Source organism: Carassius auratus, chromosome 13, assembly GCF_003368295.1.
Source record: "Carassius auratus strain Wakin chromosome 13, ASM336829v1, whole genome shotgun sequence".
Lineage (NCBI taxonomy): Eukaryota > Metazoa > Chordata > Actinopteri > Cypriniformes > Cyprinidae > Carassius > Carassius auratus.
In genome coordinates, this window is record NC_039255.1 from 5,171,447 (window position 1) to 5,192,766 (window position 21,320).

The 21,320-nt window shown below is 37.1% G+C and overlaps 1 pseudogene; it reads left to right on the forward strand.

Moving 5' to 3' along the window:
- The window catches only part of LOC113112414 (MAM domain-containing glycosylphosphatidylinositol anchor protein 1-like), a 149,165-nt pseudogene that overhangs the window by 45,107 nt on the left and 82,738 nt on the right, over positions 1–21,320 (forward strand).

Below are 21,320 nucleotides of genomic sequence, written 5' to 3' on the forward strand. Positions count from 1 at the left end.
TACTTTAGCACTTCAAGATAAGCTTTAAGAAAGTGAGAAATGTTGCATTGGAAACTAGCTGAAATTTATTTTAGTTAACTTTAATTGTGTTGAAATAGAAGTAATCAATTTTTATTGATTGTTTGATTGTGGTTTTACTTTTAGTTTTAGTTAATGATGATAACCCTGCCCTTGGTCTGAGCAAACAGAACCAAACTCATTTCTGTCAAAATGGAAAGATGGGTTTCAGAAAGCATATCAGAATATTGTAGAGTATATTGTGAGGCTGATTTTGCAGTTGAGACAGATGAAGATGTTAGCGTACAGCTAACAGAATCATGGGATTTCTTTCCCAAGAGTTGACAGAAAAGGCGATGTGAAGAAAGAGAGACAGACGGACAGACAGCCAAGGTTTGCGCAGTCTATCGGGATTTCTGGAGCAGTAAAACATACTGATGTGTGGCAGCTGTTGATGTTGAGAAGGGCAGCGTTGTCTCTTTCACTGGTTCATCTTGACCAATTTCTTCATCCCCTGTTGTGCATTGCAGTGTCTGTTACCATCAGCCAACCTCTCCTTTCTGTCTCTGACGCTCTCCGTATCACTGAGACTTTGAAAGTTTCTGTGCCTCTGTGACTTTGCGTTGCTGTAAGTGAGCCGTCTGAGGCTGCTGTAATGATAGCCTATCCAGAGCCATCTGTCTTACATCTGCCAGGGCCTGCCCTTTGAGAGCCACGATGAATCAACACAATGATGGCAGAGTTTTGGGCTGCTGAGAAAACAAACAGGACATTTTTTTTTTGAAAATTCACAACCAATGGTGGATCCTTTCTGGGATGACACGGATCAGAGGTTTCAGAAAGGGTGCTGTGACCTACAGTAGCAACTTTTCTCATTGTAGAAGGTTTACAAAATACTGTATGTAAATGTATATACTGTATCCAGTTGCTGTAAGAAGTTTTTCCAGTATTTTTAATGATCCTTTTGCATTTTTTAGTTCATGGACCCTACATATGAGCAGTTTGGAGAATGGATAGATAGATAGATAGATAGATAGATAGATAGATAGATAGATAGATGGACAGGGGTTTAAACTTAAATGACACACCACAAGTTGTAAGAGCAGTTCTGAGTTGTAGCTTGTTAAGGACTACTATGCTAAAATCTACACAAAAAAGTGGCTCAACTTTTTAATGATTTTGCCCCATCAAACAGCTTTTGACCAGCTTTTCTGTCCTTTGCCACCGAGAGGATAGGTTACTCCCAGCAGGAGCTCTCTCTCCTTTCCTCTGTGTTAATTTCTCACACCCCACACCTGATAAATGAACAGCAGCTGTGTCCTAAATCCACAGGCAAACAAACCTGAATAAACACAAAGCTTGCCGTTTACACAGGTCGGTGTAATCCCATAATCCTTTGCACGTACGTCCTAACCTTCCCGCTGCCCCCAGCGCTGCCAACTACAATCGGCTGCTCACCCGTGTGGCACCCTGTTCAGAGGTGACCCCGGGTTATAATGCAAGCAGCTTACTGATGTCCAGAGGTGGAGAAGAGTAGGAGATTACACAGGCTTTAGTTTATGATGTTCACTTGACCTTGCATACTCAGTGCAAAGATTGTTTGAAGGAGTCAGAAGAATGATTGAGATGCATGAGACTCTTGTTGAGTCCCACTGATCTTGATCTTCTTTGTGACCGCTCTTTTTATACTTCTCTGTACATTTTTTGCACTTTTACCTCTATATGCAGTCATTACATTACAAGAAATGAAATCTTTCTGCATTTACATGGTTATCATTTATAGATGTTTCTGTGATTTTTCCTCATATGTTTATACTTTATAATTTTAACATATGTTTAATCAATATTTTCATATAAAAATGGATTTACTTAATAATTGAGATTTAATAATTGTTTAAGACGTATCTTTTCATAGACTATGAACTTATATGATGATATTTTCTTATTTTGATTTTTATATTCCAAACTTTGATTTTGTTTCTTTAACATAGAAAAAGAGTTAAAACATTTGAATTAGGGCCGGGACTCGATTAAAAAAATTAATCTAATTAATTAGAGGCTTTGTAATTAATTAATCGAAATTAATTGCATTTTAATCGCATATAAATATTTGACCTGAAAACAGTGAGAAGTAATTTTTTTTCACATGGATTTATAGTATACCATTGAATAATGACTGAATACATAAGCTTAAGCAACAAAATATTGTTTATTTTTGTTCAACCAAGTCTAGCAGACCAGTGCAATTTTTGCCATGAAGTGTAGCAATAGCATATTTAGAAACAATTTAGAAATAGTACATTTCAGAAATTCAGGAAGCTTATAGGTGCTGGAACCTTCTGTAAAGAGTTTTTTAAGTAAAACACAATACTGTCAATTAGATTCAGAACATTGGAAACACTGACTATTAGAAAACATCTCTCTGTTGCTTCAGAGGCCATAACATACTAAGTCCAACTCTCAATAACCTTGGCCAAAACAATAAAGAGTTCAACATAAACTGTTGCACCAACAAAATAATATATAGTTCAACATAAAGTGTAAAGTCCATGCTAGCTGCTATATGTTTTGCGTTGAGGTGATACTTGAGGCTCGATGTGCTGCAGGCTGCAGTGATATGCGGAGCGAACGCTAGTTGGTGCTCCTGTATAATCGGTCCGCCGAAACAAATCCAGTGACAAACGTTCCGCGGTGCAAAAATAAGTTATTAAAAATGCGGGAATTTTTTTTTCTGTAATTAATTAATCTTAGTTAACGCGTTATTTTTTGTGTAATTAATTAATCTCAATTAACGCGTTAAAGTCCCGGCCCTAATTTGAATGTAAAAAAAGGCATTTATATTTCTTAATCATTACAATTTTATGTTATATAATTAGTTTTTCTAAGACATGGCTCTTTTTATTGATCTAAATATAAAAATACAGTAAAGTCTCAGACCTCATTGAAAATCTGAAACAAACGTAAAATTTTTATTAAAAATAAATGGAAAGCTTCAGTTTTCTACATAATGTACATTATAGTTTCTATTCTATGCCCTGCCTTTCTGAAACGTGACATTGTTTTTTACAAATCTTATAGGTCTGAAAAGCGAGGTGTGCTCTGATTAGCCAGCTGTCCAGCGCATTGTGATTGGTCGAATATCTCAAGCGTCTGATGAAAATGTTACACCCCTCTACAAATACTGTTATGATGTCCTGGTCACAACACCGGCGCGACAAGACAAAAACAATAAAAACCCATTACAATTGAGCCATTTGTTGCATCCAGTGAGGACATAATTACAGATTATAAAGATTTAGTGAAATTGATGTGACATACAGCCAAGAATGTTGACCCATACTCAGAATTCGTGCTCTTCATTTAACCCATCCAAAGTGCAGTGAAAACACACACCCAGAGCAGTGGGCAACCATTTATACTGCGGTGCCTGGGGAGCAGTTGGAGGATTGGTGCCTTGCTCAAGGGCACCTCAGTCATGGTATTGTCTGCCCAAGACTCGAACCCACAACCTTAGGGTTAGGAGTCAAACTCTCTAACCATTAGGCCACGACTTCCCCATTTATCCTGTCTTTTTATGCATTGCATTGCATAGCGCTGAGTAAACATAAAACCATGTCTGAATTTGTGATCGGAGAAATGTTGAACAGCAAGCTCTACTCTACACTGCTCAAAACTCGTGTGAATCATCAGTGGCAAATTCTTTAAATATGTAAACGTACTTACAGACTGTGAGTCTGAACAGCCAGCAATGTAGTCTACTCTGCCAGCATCAGGAAACAGTCCTCCTTAAAATGCGCCGCATATATCTGAATATTTGGGGTGAACTTTTCTGGAACAGTGTTGTAAATACAACGTAACCACTGATTACTAGTGGTGTCCTCTTTTGGAAGGCTAAACAAAGTATTTTTGCTTTTACAATAAAACACACAGCTTCACACAACATGGCACCGGCAGTAACAGCAGGAATCAAAGTTATGCCTTCTTTCTTTGCATGAATATTTGGGCAGAGTTATGCAAATATTCATAAATCGTTATGTAGACATGTGGGGGCGTGTTTAAACGAGGCGTTTTAGAAGGGCGTGGACAAGTCTTAACTTTTATAAAGAATATCTCTTTGGATTTTTAGACTTTAGTCTTTGCAACTTTAGGGATCGTATCTATTCCCGAACAGCTTGTAACACTCCAAAGAGAAAGGAAAACTTGAAATGGAATAATATGACCCCTTTAATTCAACATCTCATTGATTGATTGATTGAAAAATCTAAATGTAAAACATGCGTTGAAATGAAATTCTTTTGCATGTTTATTATTAGCTCATAAGTCTCTGAATGTCGCCCCCTGCAGGTGCGGTGGACAAAGACAGCAGGCAGCGCTTCCGACAAGTTCCAGGAGACGTCCATCTTCAATGAAACTTTACGGATCCCCAACATCCAGAGAGTGCAGGGCGGCCGCTACTACTGCAAAGCTGAGAACGGGGTGGGGGTGGCTGCCATCAAGTCCATTCGCGTAGATGTGCAGTGTAAGTGATAGGGCCACGATCCCTCCTCTTCCCAGCCTGATCCCTCCCAGATTTCCTGCTGGAGGTGAATCAGTGTGAACTCTCCAGAGCTCCATCTTTGTCCTAGTGCTGGATATAGGTGTGGGAGGTTATGGAAAACAGTAAAGGGAAACGATGCTCAGCTGAGCTGCCAAGACAAAAGAGGAAACAAATTGTAACACCCACCGCTTTTGGGGAGATATAATAAGCTGTGATTGATGGACATATGGGCTGCACTGGACAGATGCGTCTGGAGAGTTCAGGTGAATGAATTGGAAGGATCTCGAGTGAGAGTTGAAGCCATAGTTCAGGCAGGGTCACACTCTTTGTGTGTGTAAGGGATTCCCTGCAGTGCTGCCCGGCACCACTGACCCACTGTCCCACTGAGCCAAGGGTCAGGTCAGCGGCTACAGCCAGACCCCACAAAAACCACCTACAAAAGACTCCTTATTCTCTCAGATCAACGTCATATTCAACACAAACAACCTTAAGGGTCATTCGCTCAGATCTAGTTTTTAATAATAATAATTATTTTTTTTAAATGTATTAAAATAAATTCAATTCATAAAATTGATTAAAATGTATAAAAATGTAATAACAAAAATATTAACCTTATTTTATACATACATAATGATAAAAATATTAATTTTTATATTGTTTTTATATTTTTGATACTTAGTGCATATTATTATATGCACTCTATAAGTATACATTTTTTATTAAAATAATATGCATCTTTTTATGCACAAAAACATTTTAAATATATCAATTTGAGAAGAATTGCATTTAAATATCTTAAATATTGTTTATGCATGCAATATATATCCAAAAACATAATTATTGTAATACATTTTTATATTTTTTATTATATAATATTTTTTCTCTCCCATTTACATTGAGCATTTTTTATTAATAATATTAAAAAATAAAAAAAAATCATGAAGTATTTTAAAAAATATTAATAATTATTAATATTTCAGTTAGTATGACTTATTGTCAGTTGATTTGGTTCAAAATAAGTCAGAATAAATGAAATAATCCTGGCTTGTTTGTAGGGGTGTAACGGTTCACAAAATTCACGGTTCGGTTCGATACGATACACTGATGTCACGGTTCGGTTCGGTTCGGTTCGATACGTTTTAGATACAGCAAAATGTAAAAACATCTCAACTTTTCAGAATGCCGCAAGCGCACCGCGGGTCATGTGACAAGAACCAACCAATCAGCTTCATCCTTTCCCGTAACAAGGTTGAGAGCTCAGCCAAGATGAAGGAACAGCTGATCATAGTTGTATATGGATTGCAATTTTGAAATAAATTTAGTAGCAGAGCTACTGCAAGCGATTTTTAGAGCAGGAAATCCATTTATCCTTCGCTGAAATTTCCGCGTCTCATGGAGAGAGCACGTCATTGTTGCTTAGCAAAGACAGACGCCTCATGAGCGAGCCCGAGCGCTTCTGCCCGAGCGCTCTCTTGCCATCACCATTATAGCTTAAAGGGAATCCAAAGTGCACCCAAACACCAGACCTGTTGGTTATTGGAGGATCTTCTAATTTCTAGTCTGTTAAACGCATTGGCTATTTTGCAACGAGCCTTCAGCGCGTACTGAGTGAGCGAGCGCCTGCTGAGTAGCCTAACATAAACATATAAGATGGTGTTTTTTTCTTCTTCGGGAGTGTCAGGGGCGTTGCCTGTTACGTTGTTTGGGTTATTGGGCTACCTTGTTGAACGCATATCATTATATTTCTATCTCTCTCTTTTTTTTTTTTTTTTCAAATATAATTAATTACTCCAACGAACCGTTCGGTATACATAATGCGTACCGCGTACCGAACCGAAAGCGTCGTACCGAACGGTTCAATACGAATACGCGTATCGTTACACCCCTACTTGTTTGGTAAACTTGTTTTATGAAACAGCTCCCTAGCTTGGGTATGAACATCATATTTCATGGGTTCAGACTCATGCCATCGAGAATTCGCTTTGAATATTCACAAAGCTTGAATGCTGCACTTTACAACATTGAACTTGTGCTGAGGCGAAGCACCAGTTGTTAAGAAGCAAGCAGAGAAAAAAAAATCTCTCAGAAAACATCATTTCAAGATTATTTTAGGTGTTTATTTGTTTATAAAATGCGAAGAATTGCAGCAAATTGGTCAAAGAGGCCATTTAATGCATGTTAGCATAGATAAACAATAAACAGTTAATAAAACATACATTTATAAGTTTGGTGGAACCGGCCCTTATTCTTTCACCCTTATGGCTTTGCACATCTCTGTTGCCACACATACTATCCTCTCACAGACTTTTAAATGCTTAATTTATTTCCAGCCACTGACACACAACAAGATTCAGTCAGCGATCCCCCTCTGCGATATTCGAGCATCACGCTTCCCCCGTGGCCCCTCCTCGTTCCCCAGAGGATGGATGTGTTGTTCAGTAGGGTTCCCCGGGGGCGGATGATAATTGTGTAGCAGGTAAACAGGGCAGGCTGACAGCTTCTCTGAGTGGAAGCACTCTTGACGGGTGATGCTTGTTCAGTTTCCCCCACTGGCTCCACACGGCTCTGTGGATGACTTTAGCACCACAACACCGGCAATTAGACTCAGCCTGACCAGAGCGACGAGGCACGGCGCGGACCACCGACCACAAACACTCACACAAAACATCCCCCCTCAATCTTCTACAGCACCAAACCCCATTACTGGGAGAAAAGAGAAGTAAGAGAGCAAGTGTGAGCTGTGAGATGGAAAGGTGAGAGGTACAGAAGGTGTGAAAGATAAAGATACAAGAATCACGGAAGCGGGATTCAGAGGATGTTGGGAAAGGCGTGATAATAAGACCGTCAGAAGGGCCTGATTCTTTTATTTGGCTGAATAAAAGATCCATGCCGCTTTTGTAGCATAACGCCAGCGTTCGCACAAGTTTTAAGGGTTATTTAGTTGGAAAAGTGATGACAAATCTCTCTCTTTTTCTGTTCCCTACTTTTCCTCCGAGCTCTCTGTTGGTTCATAGCTACGTCCAGGGGTGTTTTGATGCGGTCTGTTAAAGGGACTTTGATAGAACCAGTCACTGTTCCGTGTGTGCTGTGCTAGAGCTGTTTGCCTGATTTTATGTCAGCATATTTCATCTATTTAACCTCAGCCTGGCACATGCTACAGAGCCAGACAGCTGTAGTTAACATCAAAGAGAGAGATGCAGGAGAGCGATGTGCAAAACCACAGGTTTTCAAAATGAACTAGTCTGTGGTTTGTCAGAATGGTTATTCAACTAATTGGGTATAATTAGGCGGCTTTGGGGTTTTGCATTTAAAAACAACTGGACGAAAAGGGTTCCAGGCATATGTTAAAAAGGAATTTCCTTTAACTTGACAAGGTAAAAAAAAGCAATACTTATCACAAATTTTCTTAATTTCTATATTTGTCTTGTTTTTCAGTAAAAATATAAAGACAAAATTAAATGGGATATATTTGCTTAATATATTATGCAAAATTGCATCATGAATTTAGATTTATTTTCCTTTATATACTGTATATTCACTATATTTTAGCTTATAACAAGAATATATATTTTTTTATTAAAACTATTAAAATATTTGTTTATTTTTCATGTATACTATTTTTTTTCAATTATTATATGTGTGATTTGCACAACTTTTACATGAAAATGGCTTTTTTCAGTACTGTATATTATGCAATTTTGCAAAATACATTGTTAATATATCTTTTTCATATACAGTACGTGTACATATTTTTACTGGAAAACAAGACAAAAATATAAAGTAAATCAATTATGTTGTAAGCTTTGCAATGTATTGCATTTGTATTTGATAAATATACATAAATATGCATCTTATATTATGCAGTAATATGGAACACGCAAATGTATCTTGTTTTAATGATGTTAAGAACGAATAAGGCAAAAATAGGGACCAATCTTGACCAATGCTGTGCAGCTAATGCAGATATTGATGGGAACTTAGAAGCCATTAAACACATTAAACATTAAACACACACAAACTCACTCGGTGGTTATTTTTGTGGGGGCAGGTCATTCTCTGACCGTGGCACTTTGGCCAGTGAGACAGTGGGTAACTGTTCTGGGGTCAGCGTGCCTCTACTGTAAGGATGGACTTGGTTCAGAGACCCAGTTCTCACCCTTTCATTCCTTCAGTAAAGTTCAGATCAAATAATTCAGCACCAGGTAAGAAAGACAGCAGCATGTGTGGAGCGGCTGGTTCGGTGAACTCTGCACCAGACATATTTATTCACTGCACCTTTTCCTTTTCGTTTCTTATATACATTTTCAGGATTTACATTTTGTTCCATCTAGGTGGATTCAGTCAGGTATGTGGGCATAAGTCAATGAATCCTATGTGTTAGGTTTAAAGCAGATCACTTAAAATGAATAAACGGTTTGATACTGCTGTGATATTTCACACTGTTCATTTGTTAGAACATGAAATGCAACAAGAATGACATTTAGTATATAGTTTATTTGTAGTTAGATTAGGCATTATTGCATTTAACCTAAGCAATCAAGTCTTGGACAACAGTCACCACTGGCACAAAGAAGTACAGTATATAAAGTAGAATCACTTGATCCTGTCTCACTTCCTCTTCAGTTCTCGTGAGTGTCACTTTCTGAAGTATTTGAAAAAGAGCTCTTAACACGTCCTGAACATGTGAAATGTTTAAACTTGTATTTGTTTTTTCATTGCTCAGTGAACTTTGAACTTATGATTCATTAAGTATTGAGGTTCCCACAAAAATATTAAGCAACATATCTGTTTTCAATATTAATAAGAAAAAAAAAATCAGCATATTAGAATGATTTCTGAAGGATCATGTGACCCTGAAGACTGGAGTAATGATGCTGAAAATTCAGCTTTGCCAACAAAGGAATAAATTACATTTTAAAATATATTCAGATAGAAAACAATTATTTACATTTTAATAATATTTCACAATTTTACTGAATTAGCTGTATTTTTGATAAAATAAATGCAGTCTTGATGAGCAGAAGGGTCTGTAAAACATTAAAAAGTCTTACAGACCCTAAACTTTTGAATAGTAGCTTACATGAGATTCGTTTTTTTCTCTCCCAGGAGAAAACTCTGAGAAGCAACTCCATTTACTCTGCATTTAATCTCCTAGGAAATATATGAAAGAAATCTAATTTATCAATGTGTTTGTGTGATATGGGCTCCCTTCGGGTTTTGCTTGTCCGTGTGCTGAGCTGGAGTGTGTTTGGTTGTGCTTGTTGAGTGTGTTTGGGCACAGGCTCGTCTCTGCTCTGATTCTTCTGGAGTGTGTGTGTGTGTGTGTGAGCTGGCTTTCAGCCCTGGCTTGACTGTGAGTGCCAGAGTCTGGCGTCACAATACAGTCCACAAAAAGCCCCTTGTGCTGAAGACACCAGAACAACACTGGAGGAGAATAAAAATGAACTAGTGACTCACACACACACACATACACCAGGCCTGACACTATATTTTAAATCTTACTGCGCTAATTAGAAGATTAAAGTACAAGAATTCTGCCTTTTGCTAGGAGTTTAAGGAGTTCTATCACTCTCTCATACACACACACACACACACATACATCTCACACTTCTGCAGGTTATGGAGAAGTTACATGGTATTTAACCTTTGTGTTAGGATTGTGATGGGCTAACGGTGAGTCACTGTGCTTTCTTTAAGCCCAGACAGAAGTGTGTGTGTGTGTGTGTGTGTGAGCGCCCACATGTGGTTTCTCCTAAATGGCAATTTTGAGTGAAACCAAAACCAGTTAGTTCATCATATCTCATCTGTCTGTGTCATCGGAAAGTCTTTCAAATGACTTTTCAAAGAAAGAAGTGAATGAGAAGAAAGGGCAATGACAGAATGAAAGAAGGATGAAGAAAAGTTGGAAGAACAGAAGAGATGGAAGAAAGAGAGAGGTGCAAGAATAAAGGAACCACTAAAGAGGAGAGAAGAGGAAAAGTAGAACAGGAAGCTTGAGAACAAAGACATGTCATAATATTTGGCTTTCCATGAAAATGGCTCTTAAAGGGTTACGCCACCCCAAAATGAACATTTTGTCATTAATCACTTCATTAATCCCGAATGTCGTTCCAAACCCATAAAAGTTCTGTTTGTCTTCAGAATTTAAGATATTTTGGATGAAACCTGAAAGGCTTGAGACTGTCCCATAGACTCCCAAGTAAATAACAGTGTCAAGGTCCAGAAAAGGTAGGAAAAGTTGTTGTCAGAATACTCCATCTGCCATCAGACGTGCAATCTGGGTTATATGATGCGACGAATTCATTCTTTATTCAATATTTCCTTTGTCAACGGTCTCCTCTGTGTCACTCGGGAGAACCACAAGGAGAACACAGAAGAGCATACACATACAAGCTTTTACGGGTTTGTACAAAATGTTCATTTTAGGGTGGAGTATCGCTTTAAATTTAGTATGTTTCACCCTGTCATAATTTAAGTCAATTTTACTCTGATTAAATGACATTTGATTTTAGTATACTGACTTAAAGTACCCCTGTGCATTTGCATCATTTGCATCACTAAATAAATAAATAAATCGTGTTTACCCCATACTGTACTTTTAAACGGAAGTGTATATTCCTACCAGTGTTCATGCAATGATTAGTTCACTTCACATCTTTGTTCTCTGGCTCGCCTCTCATCTCGTCAAACAGTTGTGCTAAGCAAAGTCTTCTGATTGGCTGATTTGGTTTGATGTTGTTCCCGCCCCCTCACCCTTGTCTTTGATGATGTCACCTGAAGGCATGGCCCCCCGCTCTTAAACGCTGCCTCCCTCCCGTGTGGAGCTGCCACGCCGGGCCTCAGCTTCCGCCTCGCTCTTGACAGCAGGCTGCTGGATGAAAGAGAATGCTTCACACCGCATGAAAATTTCATACGGCTCTAATAAATAACTGCAGGCGGTCTAACAGCCACGCGCTCTTGCTGAAATGCCGAACTTGGCATGAAGCGTCAGAAGAGTGAGCTTTAGTTTATCATTAAGATCATTTAGTGTAGTGCGAATATAGGGAGACTTTTTTAAAGGTGTCTGAACTGCTCAGCTGTGTCTTTTTAAGTGCATTTGATTTGACGGAAGTCACCCGAAGGGCAGGGGAGATTTCAGATGAGGAAATATGAGTTAAAGTAATGATGCATTGTCTGTAGTAGGTTTCATTCAACTTTGTATTGAATAAACATTAGCAAAAATGAACAATGAGACACGATTTATTGCTGAAATGAGCTTGTCAGGGAGATTCGCTTGAGAAGGAAAGCCAAAATGCTTTTATATGAAAACTGAATGAGAGAAAAGCAACAAGAAAAGTAAATTATACACTTTTAAATTCCTCTAGACCAGAGTTTGTCATTCCCTGTTTTGACCATTGGAGATGGTGACAGAGCTTTTAAAAGTCATTCTTGTGCATCTTCTCTCTTAAACTCCCTCTATCTCTCTGTGTGGTTTAAACCTTGTTATTCAGAGTTAGATTGTGTCTACAAAGCCCCGAAGCCGCAGGACACAAATGTTACAAGGTCTCTGCGTCTCTGCTCTTCCTCTGTTCCAGCTCACTCTCATCTCAATAAATCCTCCAACCCTGTTCTCTTTCGCCATTTAAAGAAACAGCAGCAGAAATGAAGGAGATCTGCCAGTGCTATTGTTCAGAAAGATATTTAATATATAGAGATAAGAGTTTAATCTGATCAGATAAAATTACTAAAAAATAACATGAAATTCATACTTTTTTTTTTTTTTTTTGTCATTAAATGTATTTTCTTTGTAAGTGCTTAAATCTTATGAACTGTGTTATCATTTTTTTTTAAATTAAGCTTTACAGTCTGAATCAACATTTACTTTCCTCATATGGAAAACATTTCATTTTGTGCATCTGGATGTCATATAGGTAAGGATCAACATGCGGGTCATTGAATGACATACCATTTTTTGTGTGAACTGTTTCTTTAACATCTGCAAAAGCTTTATATCATCTTAAGGAATAGCAATCCTGCTTATAGAGATACAAACACTTGATGGGAATGAGAAAACCTGGATCCCAGGGAATTCTCAATGTGTTCCCTTTCTCAAGCTGAAACATTATTACTTCTCACAGAAGACGGTGTGCTATCAGTGTGGGATATCAGTCCTGGCATCAACTCATTTAGTCTCTTATTCAGATAAACTCTCAGATCCACATCAACATCGTGCAGACATACACTCATTGTGCGCTTTGCAAAGATGGTTAATAACTTTCTATCAGCTTTCATATATTTTTGCCGATGCATGTCTTATTGAAGTGAGAAATGTGGAGCTGTAATAGGAGAGGCACTCTTGAATAGAACAGACCACCTTCTTCCTTTGCTTTAAAAATATGCCTTTGATTGCTCAGGCTTCATTCAGCAAAAATAAGATAAATAAAAATCTGTTTCTCTTTCTATTAGATGAGTATTCAAAGGCGCTGTCTTTTCTCAATATAATTTGAGATATCTTTAATGGGAAAAGTTTCAGGATGTTTAACTTTGGAGAAGCACTAAAACCATTTTTATGCATTTTTGTCTTTTACTTTTTTTTGTTTAGTATTATTATTATTTTTGTTATTTTTTATGTACTGCTGTTATTATATGAATATTGTTTTATTATTTAATTGTGTTACTATCTTTTATGTTTTCCAAAAAACATATATTTTTTTGTAAATTATTGTTTATTTAATTTACTTTCATTAAATTTTTGTTGGTTGTGCTTTATCAGCATGGCAAAGCTTTCACATATATTTTTTCTTATATTTTTCATGCACTTTGGACTTCCATGAATTTTTCCTGGAAGCGCAGCTTTGTCTGAAGTCTGTGGTGTTTATAATGCAGCTAGCCTTTATCTTCTGGCAGCTTTCTGTGCTTGTGTGTCTGCTAGCGTGTTTCTCTTAGTTAGGTCATGTTCTCTGAGTCTCTACTTGTCAGTGTGCTTCCCACTTTTCTATCGGCTTCTTGTAGCTTGACATGCACATATACAGTAGAAACTTGCTCTGAAGCTGCACTCCTGCTTCAGATGCGGATACGGTTTCCTCTTGGTGTAAATGTCAAACACTTCCCGGTCTGAATGTATGTGGAACATGATAAAGCCAGGCTTCCACAGATGACAATCGCCAGGTGACTCACAATGGTGTAGATCCTCTGATTCAATCCCTAGTGAGCCATGCTGTCTGCTGCCTACGTAGATGGCATCTTAATGGATAAAAAAATCTTGTAAATGATTTTTAGAACAGTCTCCAAAGCTAACATAGGTAATAACTTAATACAGTTAGTGTTGCAAGTACATGGATGACTTGATTTGCAATTGATTTTAATACCGAATGACATTAGCATGTTGCAAAGCTGTGAATGTGCTACTCTAATAAACATCAAAATTCACAGCACATGCTTTTGAATTAAACCGAAATACTTTTTTTTTTTTTTTTTTTTAGTAAAATAAATATATTTCAGTTATCAGTCGTGTTTATCTTTAGTACTTCGTCTGCAAACCTGGATGGATTGTTTTTCCACTGAGCTTGTTGCAATTCTTGTGTTGCCTCATCAGTAAAGGACACATATGTGACTGCCTAGAATCTGGCAATAAGAAGGTATCATTAGGAAGCAGAATCATGCCTATATAGGCAGCATACTAAGTCTTGGCACAGGACCAGTGTCATTTTTTTCATCATATTAATGTATGAGCTATAAATTCACAAGCAGCCGTTAACGATTCACGAGGATGTATTTTGTGGCAGGTTGTAAGGTGATAAAATAGCATTTATAAATGATAAATGGACATTTGGTGACAGTGTCCATCTCAGTAATGATGTTTGGCAACACAACCACTCATTTCCCCTCATTTTTTATCATTTAATCTATATAGCATTAACATACACATTCAGCAATCTTAATTTATTCTGCTTTGTAGAACATTCTTTTAAGCTTTTTTAGTTGTAACTAACAAAAGATTTAGAAAATTCTGAATCATGCTTAGCAGGTTCTGTAAGTGTGTGCTAACAACACTATCTTTCAGATATATATATGATTTTTTTAAAAGATTCCTTAAAAATGCTTCCATAAAAATATTAGCAACTGTTTTCAACATTTATAATAATAATAATAAGAAATGTATCTATGCAAATCAGCATATTAGAATGATTTCTGAAGAATCATGTGACACTGGAGAGTTATGATGCAACAACAACAACAACAAAAATCAGATTTGCATCACAATAATTAATTACATTTTAAAATATTTTTAAATTGTAAAATTTTTTTAATGTAATAATATTTCACTGCTTCTGGATCACTGAGTCAGCTAGAATCTCTTAACAAAAACAAAGAGTTCTCATTCATGTTTATAATGAAAAATTATAAACATTTTTTTTTTTTGTGAACTATTCCATTAGCTTAGCAGAAGAGTGTCGCATAAAGTTTGACTTCACGTGCATGTATGTGCATATATGTGCTGGAGCTCCTGTCTCTTTCTGAATGCCGGGTATGTGTGAGCAGCCACCGGTGCGTGTCTCTGCATGGATCTGTTTGTGATGTATTTGCATCGATGGGTGTTGCTCTAGCCTGCTTCCTTTAATCCCCAGACTAAATAGGGCTCAGATTTATAACGGTGGGATGTAATGAGACATTGATTGCATTCAGAATAGGCCATTTAGTGTCCACACTGCAGTATATGAGCCTCTCTCTGACGGACCCTAGAGTCCTGTGTGGGGGACACAAACACAGTCGGCTTTGTCTGCTATCAATAGGACTTGTGTACTGTGCTGGGGTGTCACTCAGATAAGGTTTATTTAATATTTATTTTTGTGAAGAAATACAGTTGTGAGTGACACCCAATCAAAGTGATTGGTTATGACACTATACACACACACACACACACACACACATATATTTGTAAAATGAGATGTTTTGGTTAATTTGAGTTGAAAGACAACTCATGAAGACCTTGATCACTAAAACTATCATCCTTTCAACCGTGGCATGACAGCAGGAGAATAGTAGAGTTTGGAGACTCTCTTCAGTCATCAGACTAATCTGAGATAGGTCTATTGTATCGCATTTGGGCTAATTAGTGCTGTGTTTATTCCAAACCCCTCGATACCAAGAAAGTCGACCTTGGAATTATTTCTAGATATTTCTCAAAAGAGGCTTGACTTCCTTGGGCCTCCCTCCCTCTCTCTTTCTCTCATTTTCTCTGGCTTTCTTCTCTCTCCGACCCTTTCTGAATGAAGTTTGTATGTTAGAGTACCGTGCAAGCAACATTTTATTTAATTTAATTTTATTATTTCTTACTTTTTTTTTAACCAATATTATTTTATATTTATTGTTTATTATTTTCTTAAATCCTTTATCTTTTACTATTTTATTTTATATATAATTAATTTTATTATATTATACTTATTTTTAACCATTTTTATTTATATTATTTTACCCTTATTTTAACTGATAATTTTATTATTTATTATTTAATATAATTTTATTTTATTTACAGTGTGTGTTAGGGTGGTGTACAATCTTAAATTCGAATTTTTGTAGCAAACATTTACATTTGCATTTAATCATTTAGCAATTACATTTATCCAAAGCAACTTACAAATGAGACAAAATCGGATTAATGGATTTTTTTATTGAAATTTTTGAATTTAAGGAATAATATTTAAATTAAATTCAGTTGCAGGTGAAAGTAATTACAGAAGGTTACAATACTAGTAAACCTCATTCGCGTAATTTTTTTTAAATAAATATCTTCCCTATTGAATTCCATAGTTTCTTCATTACCTGTTCTTCTTTTACTCCAAAGGCCTGGATACATTTAACAGTGATGAGTGAAAATTAAACATTTAATTCTTACACACAGACAAACTGCTGACAGTGTCGGCTCTAGTGTTTCTCTTTGTGGCTGTTATGTGATTCCTGAGTTTGTGCTGTAGCAGCATTAATATTGAAGCGCTGATCTATAGTTCACCTCTCAGGCCTCCATTAGCGGATCACCCACGCTGCTGCATCGCCCGCTCCTGTCAAGACTAGAGGATGGGCCTAAATTTAGCCCGGCAGATTGGTACATTTGTTTCGGATCTGCTTCATCCTCTCTTTTTTCATGGATGTGGAGGCAGAGAGCAAACGTTCAGAGATCAAGCTGAAGTCAACACACTTAATGGTCAGATAGTGTTGAGACAAGTGATACAGCGAAAAGCACTTTCCACAGCACCTGTGACATATGCAAGGGAGAGATCACCTCAGGATAGCACAAATGTAGTTTTAATGGCACATGTGATAAACTAATTATGAGTGGTGTATTGGTGCACATCAATAAAATAGCTCAACCCTACTGAAAAAAACAACAACAGGTCATTGCAGCTTCAAGGAATAATTTGGGTTAAATACAACTTAAGCTCTATCGATTTTCATAGGCTTAACATTCAATTTGTAAAAACCAACTGAAAACTGCATGAACAATAATGGACAGACAATGAATGTCTATGAGGGCAAGTCATTCGAGCTGAAATGTGGAGCTTGTATTTTTTTGTTACAGGGCCTATAAAGATGTAATTATTTGGCATAGATACCTTTGTTTTACAAGATCATGACATTTTTATCAAAATGAGTGGTTTGGGGTCAGTAAGACATTTTAATGTTTGAAAAAAAGTCTTCTGTGTTCACCAAGGCTGCATCAAAAAACAGTAAAAACTGATATATTGTGAAATATTATTACAATTTAAAAGAACTGTTTTCTATTTGAATATATCAAAAAATGAATTTATTCCTGTTATGCAAAGCTGAATTATTAGTATCATTACTCCAGTCTTCAGTGTCACATGATCCTTCAGAAATCATTTTAATATGCTGATTTACAGCTTAAGAAACATTTCTTACTATTATCAAATAAAACAAATAAATCACTTAATGTGCCCAAATGTTTGAACGGTAGTGTACTGCAGTAGTTTCATGTCAACCTATTTATTGTTTAGAAAAATCATGCCTTTCTGTCAATCAAGTCTGTATTTTAAATGTTTATTCTGGTCCATTTTTTTTTCTGTTGTATATTACCTATAGGCTTCACTTGTCAAGTAGGTCAACCAGTTATGGCCATTTTTTCAGTCTGATTGGAATTAACGGTCACTTTTGGCTATGCTGCTGGTGACCGGTTGAGCGACAAAAGTATAGTTAGAACGTCATAATATCTGAAGTATCCATGCAATGGAGTCTCTGTTTCTAAATAGTGAAGCAAACACAATAGTTTCTACTAGACTCAGCAGTTTGGACAGTTGTGTCACAGCAGTGCAGTAGATGACAGCAGAATCTGGCCAAGCGAGTTCAAGATGCCATCTTCAATCAACTCTCTAAGAGAAAAAAAACAACAATAACATCACATTGGCATTTCACACAAGCAGCTATTTACTGCTGGCAATTTTATAGTGATTCATGTGTCCCCTGCAATCACAGAGGCAGCAGAGTCATGTGAAATATATTCTGAATGTGTGGCGCGCGGATCACTTACATGTCAGAGAAACGCAGCTGTGTTTGAGAAAGATCACTCCCCAGAGACTGACCTTATAGACTCCCGGATACTTGCTGTTTTCTAAGAGCTCACCTCAGGACACAGAAAACCATCGATTACCTCCATCAGGGTGAATGAGAGGAGTTCATACCCTCCAAACTATAAATAGACAAATACACAGACTGCTGAGTGTCATTGTTGACTGGCTGAGTGTGTTTTAATCCGCTTTAATCTATCTATCTATCTATCTATCTATCTATCTATCTATCTATCTATCTATCTATCTATCTATCTATCTATCTATCTATCTATCTATCTATCTATCTATCTATGTCTCTCTGTCTGTCACTATTACTGTCTCTTTTTATCCATCCATCCATCCATCCATCCATCGTTCTTTTTATTGTTCTGTTTATATTTGACAAAAACCTTTTAATTAGCATGTTTTATCAGTAGTTTTTTTATTACCTATTTATTTTTATGTAAGTGTTACCTGATATAATGTAGTATATATGTACAGTATATACATGTTTAATATTTATGCATAGGTGCAATAATAACAATAATACTAATTACTATTATTACTCATCTATCCACCCCAGTATTGACAGCCAGTGCTCACTATGACCATTTTCACTCTTTGAAAGATAACAGCTTTGGTATTTTCTTAGTTTGAAGCAGTATGAGAGTGGTCTGATATCTGTTCATAATGAAATGATTTACTTACAGAATACTGTAAAGTATACATAGTATACTGTATACTAGAGTTGGAGTCCTTGGTCACATACTCCATCTATAAATGGTTTTGGTCTTGTCATGTTGTCTTTTTGTCTTCTATTCATCTTACTGAGCACAGACAGAGATTTCATGATAATATTAGTGTGATGGTTTGTCTGAGAGCTCTCCTCTAGAGTGGATTAGCGGTCACCCGCTGTGCCTTGTGGGAGTTTTGCACCCTGCATGCAGCTCTTCTCTGCTCCCTGTGACTGAAAGATTTACCTTCTGAACTGTGAGGTTCGTCTTGTAATATTTTGTGTAATATTATGGTAACTGAAAACAAACACTAAACTTACTGCTGGGTTCAGTTCATAAAACTGCCTCTGGCCAAATGCTTATCTGGGCTTGAGAAAAAATGATGGATACCAGGCAACACATTTGTTATTTTAATCTGGTTCCCAGAGCGTTTAATGGCATACTGCTCTTAATCATATATAAAGTGCTTTCAAGTGCTATAATGCCGCTCCATTGGCCATCAAGCGCAGATAAAAACAGCCAAGCAGGTGTGCAGCAGCACCTGTCAACATTAATGAGCTCCAGTTCTGTATGCAGCAGGATTACAGTGTTTGATCCACCTGTAATTAAAGCGAAGCGCTCTGTACTTTTGAATTCACTGTAGACTCTGGAATACATTTGACGCTTGTTGTACGAGCTTAAAACCGTTCACACTTCAATCGTTGCGCTTAACTATTCATGTTGGCTCAAGATTGCAAGGTTGCACACGCTGATGAAGGAAACAACATGTGATCGTCCAACCTAGCCAGGGTAAGCAGAGCGCTTCATTCAGAAGTGATCATGGATATGAAGCTTTCCCTGTGAACACTTCTCCTTCCACAGTGAGAGATGAACATGAAACGGTGTTCTCAACTCATTTTACTTCTGTAATATGACACATTAAACAGTGAAAATATGTGGGACTTGACTTTATTTTATATTGTATTTGTCAGGAAATGAGTGAATGGTGGAAATCCGGGTGTTATATGTCAGAAAGGAGTGATTTGAAGTGGAATGGGAAATAAGGAAATATTTTTTTTGATCAAATACAAACATTGTTTGTAATAACATGCATTGAATGGGTGGTGTTAATTTAATATGAGTTTAGTTTTTTATATATATATATATATATATATATATGTACAGTATTGTTCAAAATAATAGCAGTACAATGTGACTAACCAGAATAATCAAGGTTTTTCGTATATTTTTTTATAGCTACGTGGCAAACAAGTTACCAGTAGGTTCAGTAGATTCTCAGAAAACAAATGAGACCCAGCATTCATGATATGCACGCTCTTAAGGCTGTGCAATTGGGCAATTAGTTGAATTAGTTGAAAGGGGTGTGTTCAAAAAAATAGCAGTGTGGCATTCAATCACTGAGGTCATCAATTTTGTGAAGAAACAGGTGTGAATCAGGTGGCCCCTATTTAAGGATGAAGCCAACACTTGTTGAACATGCATTTGAAAGCTGAGGAAAATGGGTCGTTCAAGACATTGTTCAGAAGAACAGCGTACTTTGATTAAAAAGTTGATTAGAGAGGGGAAAACCTATAAAGAGGTGCAAAAAATGATAGGCTGTTCAGCTAAAATGATCTCCAATGCCTTAAAATGGAGAGCAAAACCAGAGAGATGTGGAAGAAAACGGAAGACAACCATCAAAATGGATAGAAGAATAACCAGAATGGCAAAGGCTCAGCCAATGATCACCTCCAGGATGATCAAAGACAGTCTGGAGTTACCTGTAAGTACTGTGACAGTTAGAAGACGTCTGTGTGAAGCTAATCTATTTTCAAGAATCCCCCGCAAAGTCCCTCTGTTAAAAAAAAGGCATGTGCAGAAGAGGTTACAATTTGCCAAAGAACACATCAACTGGCCTAAAGAGAAATGGAGGAACATTTTGTGGACTGATGAGAGTAAAATTGTTCTTTTTGGGTCCAAGGGCCACAGGCAGTTTGTGAGACGACCCCCAAACTCTGAATTCAAGCCACAGTACACAGTGAAGACAGTGAAGCATGGAGGTGCAAGCATCATGATATGGGCATGTTTCTCCTACTATGGTGTTGGGCCTATTTATCGCATACCAGGGATCATGGATCAGTTTGCATATGTTAAAATACTTGAAGAGGTCATGTTGCCCTATGCTGAAGAGGACATGCCCTTGAAATGGTTGTTTCAACAAGACAATGACCCAAAACACACTAGTAAATGGGCAAAGTCTTGGTTCCAAACCAACAAAATTAATGTTATGGAGTGGCCAGCCCAATCTCCAGACCTTAATCCAATTGAGAACTTGTGGGGTGATATCAAAAATGCTGTTTCTGAAGCAAAACCAAGAAATGTGAATGAATTGTGGAATGTTGTTAAAGAATCATGGAGTGGAATAACAGCTGAGAGGTGCCACAAGTTGGTTGACTCCATGCCACACAGATGTCAAGCAGTTTTAAAAAAACTGTGGTCATACAACTAAATATTAGTTTAGTGATTCACAGG